Source organism: Bombina bombina, chromosome 3, assembly GCF_027579735.1.
Source record: "Bombina bombina isolate aBomBom1 chromosome 3, aBomBom1.pri, whole genome shotgun sequence".
In the NCBI taxonomy this organism is placed as follows: Eukaryota; Metazoa; Chordata; class Amphibia; order Anura; family Bombinatoridae; genus Bombina; species Bombina bombina.
This window is the reverse complement of record NC_069501.1, coordinates 89,907,140-89,919,985: the sequence shown is the minus strand read 5'-3', so window position 1 is coordinate 89,919,985 and position 12,846 is coordinate 89,907,140.

Below are 12,846 nucleotides of genomic sequence, written 5' to 3'. Positions count from 1 at the left end.
CCACTGAGCAACAGACCAGGTCTGTTTTTCTTTAGCCCAGGTAAAACGCTTCTGACGTTTGTTGTTCAGGAGTGACTTGACAAGAGGAATACGACATTTGAAGTCCATGTCCAGGATCCGTCTGTGTGTGGTGGCTCTTGTGAAAGTCCCCAACACTTTTGAATGGCCTTTTCCTGACAATCCTCTCCAGGCTGTGGTCATCCCTGCTGCTTGTGCACCTTTTTCTTCCATACTTTTCCCTTCCACATAACTTTCTATTAATGTGCTTTGATACAGCACTTTGGGAACATCCAACTTATTCTGCAATTACCTTTTGAGGCTTTCCCTCCTTATGGATGGTGTCAATGATGGTTTTCTGCACAACTGTCAGGTCAGCAGTCTTTCCCATGATTGTGATTCCTACTGAACCCGACTGAGAGACCATTTAAAAGCTCAGGAACCCTTTGCAGGTGTTATGGCTTAATTAACTGATTAGATTGGGACACTTTGAGCCTAGAATATTGCAACTTTTCACAATATTCTAATTTTCTGAGATTGTGGATCTGGGGTTTTCATGAGCTGTAAGCCATAATCATCACAATTATGACAAATCACGGCTTGAACTATCTTGCTTTGCATGTAAAGAGTTAATCTCATATATTAGTTTCACCGTTTAAGTTGCATTAGTGAAATAAATGAACTTTTGCACGATATTCTAATTTTTCGAGTTTCACCTGTATATACAGTATATATATATAAAAATAAATAAATACACACACACACACACACACACACACACACACACACATATATATATATATATATATATATATATATACACACACATATATACATATACATATTTAGACATGTATCTCTATGTTAAAGCCCTTTGCATGCCTTTTTTTTCTAACACTTGGGACTTCATATCTTTGAGCGTTCATAACTTTTTAATGCAAGTTTTTATTGAATATTTTTTATCAGACAGCCCTAAATGGGCTGAACTTGCAGGTGAATCAGTTCACCTTATTTTATCACTAAGTGCACACACAAATGCTTATATATTATCTCTGTCTGTATACCAAAGCTCAATTCTTACATAGAACAATTGAAAAATAAAATGTTATTACTTAAAATAAAATCTCCTCTGCTGGCTATGTTTAGATAGCTTTTCCCTTGCCAGTACTTAAGTATTGTAATTTCAGTATAGATTGGGATACATCAGGTACAAATAGCTATTTCAAATGCCAAAATAAAGGTCAATTTATAAACAATTTAATACTCCCAGCAAGTCAAATGGATAACTGCACAGATTAAAAATGTAACAGTACATTGTCCCTTTAATGACCCTTTTAATCCTGGTTTAATGTTAGATTGAGTGTTAGGGAACATTACCTTTGATTTAAACACATGTGCTCCATAAAACTGCCATTTTTTTTAAAGAGAGTGCAGCTCTTTACTAATTTAATTTACTTTATGACAGTGGTAAAATTGTAAAGTCCTGTGTCTCTTTAATAATCATTAGCCTGGCTCCAGGAACTCATCTCACTTTTTACTCTCTAGCTTTTCATTACCTCAGCACAAAAATCAATTCTTTTACATCAGAATTAAGTTATTATTGTGGTTTATAATTACAAAGCTTTATTTGAGTTGTGGTTTTCTCTGGGAACTCAGATCCTGTTCTGATTATTTCAGGAACGTCTGAGTGACATATTCCATCTCCTAATTGATGTTCTTTATTTGTGAAAATTGAATTACATGATCTGATTCATCTGCAGGTTTTGTATTAGCTGATCATCAAAATGTGAACTAGACAGCATACTATATACTACTCATATTGTATGTTACAGTATAGCCATTCTATATACTAACTTGTGTAGTGGTTATTAGTTAAATCCTTAATTATCCTTCTGTCTTTTTATAAATGATTTAATCTCACTGGTTGCCCACCCACTGCAGGAACAGCTACCCACCACAGGAACACACACACCACAGGAACACACATCCAGCACTAGAACAGGCTACTGCACAACTTGCCTTCACCATAAGATTTTAGTTTTAGAAGAGATGTGGGAACATCCTGCTTAAATTCCGCAAGGTGTCTAGTACAGATTCTGACAGCTATTGTGCCCAGTAACATGGATGGACAGCTTGCATCTCTTGCAATATTGCTTTATTATTATCGGTTATTTGTAGAACGCCAACAGATTCCGCAGCGCTATAAACATAGGCGGTATACAACGTAGCGTTTATAGGGATCAAATAGGTAGAGGGCTCTGCCGAGAGTTGCACTGTTGCAGTCAGCTCTTATAAAGGTAATCTGCAGACAGTTGGGCTCTTATTCTTACATGATAAGGGGGTTCATGGCGGATAGTAATGGAGGAGAGGAACTGGTAATAGGAAAGATTAGTGTAGGTTGTATGCTTCCGTAAACAGTAGAGTCTTTAGGGAGCGCTCGAAGCTTTCAAAACTAGCGGAGAGTCTTGTGGAGCAAGGCAGAGAGTTTCACAAGATGAGAGCCAGTCTGTATAAGTCCTGTAAATGGGAAAGTGAGGAGGTAACAAGAAAGGAGGAGAGTAGGAGGTCATGAGCAGAGCAAAGGGGACAGGAGGGAGAGTATCTGGAGACAAGGGGGCCAAATTATCAAGGGCTGAATGGCCCAGAATAACCCTGTTTATGCACGAGCCTTCACAGAAGTTAAGAAGAAACAGAAGTTAAGAAGCAGCGGTCTTAAGACCGCTTCTCCTTCACTCATCCGCTGCCTCTGAGGCTGCGGACATCAATACGCCCGAAGGCATATGATAGTGTTGATTGACAACCCCTGCATACGCTGTCGGCATTTGTCATTGCACTAGTAGTTCTTGTGAACTGCTAGTGCAATACCGCCCCCTGCAGATTCGCTAGCAGGGGGTGTCAATCAACCCGATCGTATTGGATCGGGTTGATTTCCGGCAATCTATGTACGCCGCCTCAGAGCAGGTGGACAGGTTACGGAGCAGCGGTCTTTAGACCGCTGCTTCATAACTTGTGTTTCTGGCGAGCCTGAAGGCTCACCATAAACACAAGGCATCAATCTCCATATGGAGCTTGATAAATAGGCCCCTTAATCTCCTGCAACAGAAACGTGTGTTTACTTTAAGAGGAATTAAAATGTTGGAACTCATTACCAAAGGAGGTAGTGAATGCCAATACCGTAGATACATTTAAAAAATGTTTGGAAACATTTCTGGCTAGAAATAAAATTCATGGATATGATTGCTTGTATTTAATGGGTCACATTTTAGTGGGATTAATTTAAGATCAACTGGAGCTTTTTTTTGTAAGTATATTAGATTTGTATAGGTTGAACTCGATGGGCTTCGGTCTTTTTTCAACCTCATCTACTATGTTACTATGTTACAGCTCTAACTCCTCCCACATAATTCCTTCTATTGCTGCATCTATATCCACCTTTGATTTGGTAGAATTCAGACCTGCACAGTCATTATTTGCTACAGCATGCCTAAAAGCAAATAATGCCTGTGTTTCTGAAGATAAACACTGAAATGGGGAGGGGGGGAGCACACTATTTACAGACAGCATGCATATGTAACTAATTTTGCTTATTTTTGAAAATTATATTAAAATACTTGCCAGCAATTTAAAAACATTTTTTTTTTTTACATAATTAGCCCTTTTAGGATATGCACAGATCTCAACATGTATTATAGCACTTTAACCCCTTCAGCAACCTGAATTTTAGAGAAAAACTTGCCCAAAGTACCAGAGAATTGTTAGCATTTTCGCTATCACTCCATTTAAAGAGCCTTTTTTTAAATGTATCTAATATCTATCTATCTATCTAACTAAATATATCTATCTATCTATATATACTAGACAATCCAAGGGATCTAGGCCCATTTTGATATATTTCGTGCTACCGTTTTGCCACAAAATACAATCCTATTCAAAATATTGTTCATTTTTTTTACAAACTTTGGGTTTCTCACTAAAATTATATTCATAACGCTGGTGCAGTCATAACACAAATGGTTGTAAAAGCTTTTCTGGAACACCTTAGTTCAAAAATAGCAGACATGCATGTTTTTTTTTTTTTAAATAGAAGGCACCCCCTTCCTCCCCTTCTTTCCCCCTCCTGCGATGTGCCGCCCGTCCTCCTTCCTTCCCTCCCACACCACTCACGGCATCACCGTAAGCATATACACTGTATCGGCGATCTGCCCTTATATGGTAAAGGAAGAATGATCAGTTCTTTTTTACCACGTGTAGGCAGATGACTTCGGCCTCTGGCTACAGTCTTTGCTGTCAAAGCTGGCAGCAGGGACTGCAGCAAAAGCCAGAAGGGTGGACGTAGGTACTCCGACAACAGGGTTCGCTGGGCAAATTGAATTATAACAGTGTGCTTTTAACTTTACAGTCCCTTTAAGCAGTTTTGAATTACTATTCAGTACTTTTTATTGCTAACATTTTGAACATGCTTAACATATTGGTAGACCCATCTATCCTAACTTTCTATATATTTTTTCTCTTTTACAGATGACCAGAAAAAGATTCAGGATGACTTTGATATAGACATGGATGCCCCAGAGACAGAGCGTGCGGCCGTGGCAATACAATCCCAGTTCAGAAAATTCCAAAAGAAAAAGCAAGGACCTGATGACTCTTAATACCTACAGTTTCTCTTATTATAGAATAACTTTATCATAAAAAATAGAATGATTTATCAGGATAATCAGAAAATGTAGAATGCATGTACAGAAGTTCTCTCTATTTATAGCCCATTAGGCATAAACCATCAAGCTCTTGAGTTAACAAACTCACTGGCGTATGTTTATCTATAAAACTGTTTGATCTGTAACCTTCTATTTTATGTGATGTTATAATAAAACATGGATGAGTTGAGGAATGAATTCTGTAGTTGAGTTTTATTTATTAATTAAAAAATAAATAAATGGTATATTAAAAAGTAGGCTTTAATGGTATTAAATTATTCATTTGTATTCATTGTTGCATCTAAAATAGGATTTTTTAATATGTATTACAAGTTTCCATTTTTACAGACAGAGATCTTTAATTTCATTTTAATGTCTTAAAGGGACACAAAACCCAAAATGTTTCTTTCATGATTCAGATAGAGCAGGCAATTTTAAGCAACTTTCTAATTTACTCCTATTATCATTTTTTTCTTTGTTCTCTTGGTATCTTTATTTGGAAAAGCAAGAATATAAGCTTAGGAGCCGGACCATTTTTTGTTCAGCACTTGGGTAGCGCATGCTGATTGGTGTCTAAATGTAGCCATCAATCAGCCAGCGCTACCCAAGTGCTTTCATGCCTGTTTATAAAGATACCAAGAGAACGAAGAAAAATTGATAATAAGAGTAAATTAGAAAGTTGCTTTAAGGGACACTGAACCCAAATTTCTTCTTTCATGATTCAGATAGCGCATGCAATTTTAAGCAACTTTCTAATTTACTCCTATTATCAATTTTTATTTGTTCTCTTGCTATCTTTATTTGAAAAAGATGGCATCTAAGCTTTTCTTGGGTTCAGACCTCTGGACAGCACTTTTTGATTGGTGGATGAATTTATCCACCAATCAGCAAGAACAACCCGGGTTGTTCACCAAAAATGGGCCGGCATCTAAACTTACATTCTTGCATTTCAAATAAAGATACCAAGAGAATAAAGAAAATTTGATAATAGGAGTAAATTAGAAAGTTGCTTAAAATTGCATGCTCTATCTGAATCACAAAAGAAAAAATTTGGGTTCAGTGTCCCTTTAAAATAGCATCCTCTATCTGAATCATGAAAGGAAAAAAATGTGGGTTTTTTGTCCCTTTAATGACCAGGGATATTTTGCATACCAAAAAACAGTTTTAAAATAGTCTTTGATGAGTGGTTTCATATTATTTTTTGACTGGTTTATGGGGGCTTATAAAGAACAAACCACTTGGGTTGGGTATTCTAAAGACTTGTGTACTGATATCTTTACACTGTATGTGTATACATGTCAGCAAGGCTAGAACAATGACTTGTGATGTGTACACATGTCCATAGTGGAGATTATATATTATTCAAACCTTTTTTATTCAACAAATACTTTCTAATTTATGATAAATATTTGTTGTGTTTAATGTCCAACATTTGCAAAGGTCACATGAATATTGTTTATTATTTGCAAGTCAAAAAATCAAATAATAAACATTTTGTTCAGCATTATTTTTATTTATTTATTTTAAACATAAAAAGCTGTTTCTTGCACCATGAATATCTATTTTCTTTTTTATAAAGGTCATATTATAATTCACAGTTTGTAATGTGTTGCAGTGATATAAAGAAAAATAAAGAGCTGGAGTTCAAAAAAATGAAAATACTACTGTGGCCTCAGTTATACACAATTAGAGTTGTTAAACACTTAGGGATAGTTTACGAGTGAATCACTATTTATCACTCCAGCGCGTGCGTTAACTGTGCTTGACTTTTTGCGCACGTCTGGTACCTTCCATATTACAAGTTGAAAGTAAAAAGTTTTCGCTCACATGCTTACCCGACACACACAAAAAGCAGAAGTTAGAGAATTGCGTTACTGTATTCTCCTATAGACTTCATGGAGCGCGAAAAGCTGAAAAAAATGAACACCTAACATGTAACGCAAACCAAGTGTGCTAACCCAGCATGAAATATTAATATTTCACATTCCAATGTTATTCACATAGAAGAATATGTTCTATTTATCAATAAATAAATAATTATATATATACTGTATATATATATATATATATATATATATATATATATATATAATGCTTTTTTAGTAAAATAATATATATCTGTGCCAGTATATATAGAGGATGAAATGTAGATATATATATAGGCATATCTATTTAGAAATACTTAGAAAATATCCCCTTTTGTGAAGAATATTGGAATGTGACATATTTACAGTAAATACACAGTATAACACTTTATGAAATATGAATATTGCATAAATATGAGTTTACATGTTTTAAGCTACTTGACTGCAAAGGGCTCCAATGCACTTCTATATATATATATGTCTATATTTGTATACGTATGTATGTATATGTTTATATATATGTCTATAAATACATATTTACACATATAAATACATAAATACCTATGTACACACAGATATACACAATTTATATATATATATATATATATATATATATACACATATTTAGACATGTATATCTATGTATCTCTATGTTAAAGTCATTTGCAGCTTTTTTTTTTTTTTTGCTAACACCTGAGACCTCACATATTTGAGCCCATAAAACTTTATATGCAATAAAAAAGGTTAGATTTTGTTATTATGCCTGTACTTTTAAATGTATTTTTGATTTGTTTTGTGCAACTTTTATTCAAGCGTAACCGTTAAACAGAGCTCTGAAGTTAGCTGTTCCCTAAGGATTTGTCATTGGCTGATGACCACCATAGAGCAACAGCAGCAGTGGGCAGCAGCTTTTCTGAAGTAGGCTGCCCTCTAGAATTTTGCGCTCCAACCCTACACCATCAAGAAGACATGCTATATCTTTCAATTCCTATTGAAAGCCTTAAACCATCCATTTCATTATCTTACAACTAGTGTTTAAAATCAAAACTTAAATTTAAATACTTCTGAAGTTGGTACAATTATTCCTTGGTCAGCTGAAATGAAACTTAATTTCACTTAAACAAAAATGAGAGCACTACAGTGCAGAAGGATTGCAAGTCACTTCCACAGCAGTGTTACAAGCGGTCACCTTGGTAGGCAAGAAAAGAAGAAGGAAGGGCTTAATTAACACCGTCTTAAGCAAGGCAACATAACTATTAGGTGCAATTTGACTTTGGAGATGGCGGAACATTTGAGCAGCAGAGGGCTATCCTCCATGCTATGGCTCCCTGTCAATTCCTTGGGATAGGGAGCCCATTTGGCAGAGACGAGTGGACCACGATTGTTCAGTTACTGGTAGTTTTAAAGCTCTCTTGGTATATTACAGAGAACTTAAGCCAAAACACTGCCAGTCTGAGTTTTGTTCAAATCATAGCCTTCTTCAGTCATCTCTTGCGCAAAGTGGAAAATCGTGAATGGTTACCGGTGGTATACTAAGTAGTGAAATTGCAGCATTTGTCAGGAGACTAAAGAAGTAGATGAAAGATCAAATGCGGAGCAGCTCCAATTAAAACTATTATCATTAAATGTCTACATTCAGAAGTAAAATGGTTTGAAAAGGGTATTCCATTATTATAACCATATAATTAAGGGAATAAGCTGATCATGTGTACATTCCTTTTCTAGACAGAGTTGTATTTAGTTTTCACTAAAGAGGAAAATACTATTTGGCAGACATAGGGCTAGATTATAAGTGGACAGCACGTATTACAGATCTAAAGTAAAAAGTTTGTACATGAGCACTAAACCGACGCGTGCAAGAAGTGGAACTTACAATATCGCAAAACACGTTAACGTATTCCACTATAGACTTCAATGGAGCGCGAACCGTGGAACAATAAAACTAACACCCACATTTGTGCGCAAACCTAATCGCGTTTAACCAAGTGCGCTAATCCAACATGAAATATGAATATTTCACATTTCAATGTTTTTCCAATAGCAGAATATGTTCTGTTTTTTCTATATATATGGTCTTTGTTTCAAATCCAAGAGGTGTTGCTTTTTCTTTTTTTCAAAAGAGTGCTGAATTCCCAGTCTTTAATAGGTGATTTTATTTTAAACCACCTAATCTTCCTTAATTTTTGTACTATAATTATTCAATGGGTCTGCACCATATTTAATCGATTTTTACACTTCATACTCGTATTTATGAGTAGTTATTTAACCGTAAATTAATGCAACACTATTTATGAACTAGCAGGTTTTCCATCCACATTTTTCTCAAAAATATATATATATGTTTATAGATACATATACACATATAAATAAATACATATGTACACACATATAAACACATATATATATAATATTTTTTATTAGATAGTGTTATTATGAGTGTTTCTGTACTTTGAAATGTATTTTTGATGTGTTTTATGCAACTTTTTAGTCGAGCATAACAGTTAACCAGAGCTCTGAAGTCCCACTTACCCGACATGCGTTAAATTCAGATGTGCTCAAGCAAACGTGTTTACTTTTAACTCATAATAAAAAGCCGCAATATACCCCTTATCGCTTGCGCACAGCATTTGTAATCTAGCCCTTAGAACTCTATAAGAAAATCATAAAAGATAAATGCAAATGTACAGTGAGCAGTGGAGAACGTGTCTATGTTGACAAGCATTCAAACTACGCATTCATCATAGGACCTTGAAATATTTACTAAATAACTACAAACACTGCATTGTTAGATGGTCAAATTGACTACTCTCTTTGACATATGAGTACAGACCAGACAATGAAAATGTGACTGCTAAATATCTGTCTCACCTGCAATGTTTGCTGCTGCTACGAGACAACAAGAGACAACAAGACAACCTTCTGATTCTGATAAACTCACCTGGCTGCTGAATTATTATTTTTTTGGAGCAAATCGGAAGAGTGGTGGAACTGGCAGTAGAAGAACTGGTGGTGGCATTGGGGCAAACACTGCTTCAGGTGGTTTTGGGAGTAGACTATAGAGTTGACATGTACATGCAGGCTGTGTCACGCCACACCGCTCTAGCTGTTGCTAGGGACGCGGCACCTGCTATTCTGATCCTTGCCTAGTGGAGAGTCGGCTCCTGTGTGCGTGCAGCGGTGATGTCATCGCCTCAGGCTCCCTCCGTTCTGAAGCCGGTCAGGATCTCCTGTGGCGTGAATCCTGTGCCTATGTAAATTGCTCACTTGCTACCTATCACTGCCCAAGTATAGGTGTTACTGTGTGTGCTCCTGGGTGTGATTGTTATTACTGTATACTGGATTGCCATAACATTATTGAACTCTGCCTGTCTGACTACTCTGCTTGCTTAACCCCTATAGTACTGGTTTGCCTCATTGTTAATGAACTTGGCCTGTCTGACTACTCTTCTTGCTTAATCCCTAAAGTACTGGATCGCCTTACTGTTAATGAACTCGTCCTCTCTGACTACTCTGCTTGCTTAATCAGTTAATACTGGATTGCCTTACCATTGCCAAACCTTGCCTTCCTGACCATTCGAGTGGTTTACCTTTAAACTGCCTTACCGTTGCCAAACCCTGCCTTCCTGACCATTCTAGTGGTTTACCCTTGAACTAACTTCCTCTGATGTCCTGCCTGTTGACGCCAAAGACTATCCTGCCTATAGTGAGTACCGCTTACCTCATCTTGCGAACTTTCTCTGCTCTATTCCCTATCATTCCGCTTGACGCCGGGATAAGAAGACTACTGGCCGAGTTCGGTCTGATAGTAGACTATCCCACAAGCATTACAGACTGCTTGCATGGGAACCTCAGACCCCTCCAGATCATACTACTAGGCTTAGAGGCCAATTTATCAAATGTCTGTGCGGATCAGGTCCGACAGACATCGCTGAAAGCGGAGAGCAATACGCTTTCCGTATTCAGCATTGCACTGAAAACTCTTGTGACCTACTGTTGCAACGCCGCCCCCTGCAGACTCGCGGTCAATCAGCCGCCAGCAGGGGGTGTCAATAAACCTGATCGTACTCGATCGAATTGAATTCCGGCGATGTCTGTCCGCCTGCTCAGAGCAGGTGGACAGAGTTATGGAGCAGCGGTCTTTAGACTGCTACTTCATAATTGCTGTTTCTGGCGAGCCTGCGCACTCGCCAGAAACACGGGCCTCAAGCTCCATTCGGAGCTTGATAGATAGGCCCCATAGAGTCAAACAATGTTAATTCAGCAACTACATCTACAGTGCCCCTCATCTTTACTTTTATGGGTGGGCTTAGAAGATGACCCTTCCTGATGTTGCTGCTAAAAGTTCTGGAACTGGTTGGCCCTGTATATCTTCTAGTCCTGGTTAGGGATGGGCGAATGTTTCGCAACATTCGAAAAACGGCACGAATTTTAACACATTCGTTCGTTCGAATCGAATTTCGAATGTTTACATAACATTCTAACATTCGATTTTCGAATGTTCGGTTTCGAATTTTACGATTACATTCGAAATTCGAATTTAGATTGTAATAGTATTTCTAATGCTTTTTCTTTAAATGTAATATTCGAATTATGCAATACGTGTATTCGAATTCGAAAAATTCGAATTTAGAATGTAATAGTATTTCTAATGCTTTTTCTTTAAATGTAATATTCAAATTATGCAATATTCGAATTCGAAAAATTTGAATTTCGATTGTAATAGTATTTCTAATGCTTTTTCTTTAAATGTAATATTCGAATTATGCAATACGTGTATTCGAATTCGAAAAATTCGAATTTAGATTGTAATAGTATTTCTAATGCTTTTTCTTTAAATGTAATCTCGAATTCGAAATATTCGAATTTAGATTGTAATAGTATTTCTAATGCTTTTTCTTTAAATGTAATATTCGAATTATGCAATACGTGTATTCGAATTCGAAAAATTCGAATTTAGATTGTAATAGTATTTCTAATGCTTTTTCTTTAAATGTAATATTCGAATTATGCAATACGTGTATTCGAATTCGAAAAATTCGAATTTAGATTGTAATAGTATTTCTAATTCTTTTTCTTTAAATATAATATTCGAATTATGCAATATTCGAATTCGAAAAATTTGAATTTCGATTGTAATAGTATTTCTAATGCTTTTTCTTTAAATGTAATATTCGAATCATGCAATACGTGCATTCGAATTCGAAAAATTCGAATTTAGATTGTAATAGTATTTCTAATGCTTTTTCTTTAAATGTAATATTCGAATTATGCAATACGTGTATTCGAATTCGAAAAATTCAAATTTAGATTGTAATAGTATTTCTAATGCTTTTAAATGTAATATTCGAATCATGCAATATTCGAATTCGAAAAATTCGAATTTATATTCGAATTCGAAAAATTCAAATTTTCGAATGTAGACATTCGATATCATTATAAACATTCGAATTCGAAAGTGACATTCGAAAACTGTAAATAACATTCGATTTTCGAATTTTTAAGAATATTCATTCTTATCGACATTCGAATTTAGAATTCGAATTTCGGTAATAACATTCGTTCTACATTCGAAATTCGAAAATTTGCACATTCGCCCATCCCTAGTCCTGGTGGACATAGGATTGCCTGTCACATTAGATGCTGAAGATGACCCTGCTGCAACTTCCACGTTCCTCTAGATGCTTGAGATGGAGGAGCAGACAATGACCTTCTAAATTATATTTGACTCTGTAAAATAGTAGGCACGGTCATTCAACAGCTTTGTTAGCTGCCAAATGCATTAGTAGGTGGCTGCTCGTTGACTTTGGCAGATTTATGCTTGTGAAAGATAAACACACACATTAAAAAAGTAGAAGCAGAAACGGACTCTGCACTGGTAGTGCGTGACGGTGCTGGTACTACTGGTAGTGCATGACGGTGCTGGTACTACTGGTGATGGCAGTGGCAGCAGCCTGAAATATCGCACACCCTGACCTTCTAACAATTTTCTGATCAAATAATATAATTATATAAGGATTATTTTTGGTTGGTGCCTCCATTGCAAAAGCAATTATGGTTTCAATTAGATAAAGGGTACACCGTAGTATAGTTAAATTAAAACATTTTCCCCTAGCAAAGGAAACAGGTCTGCCTATCAGCTATGCCCCCACTAATATTTAAACCTATATATTCACTAACTGCAAGAGAAAAGGAAATGGTTCTGGACACAAAAGGTTAAAGTTTAATTAAACTTGTTTTAACCCCCCCCAAAAGACAGCAGACCTACTTATCCATCACAGAATGTTCTCCCA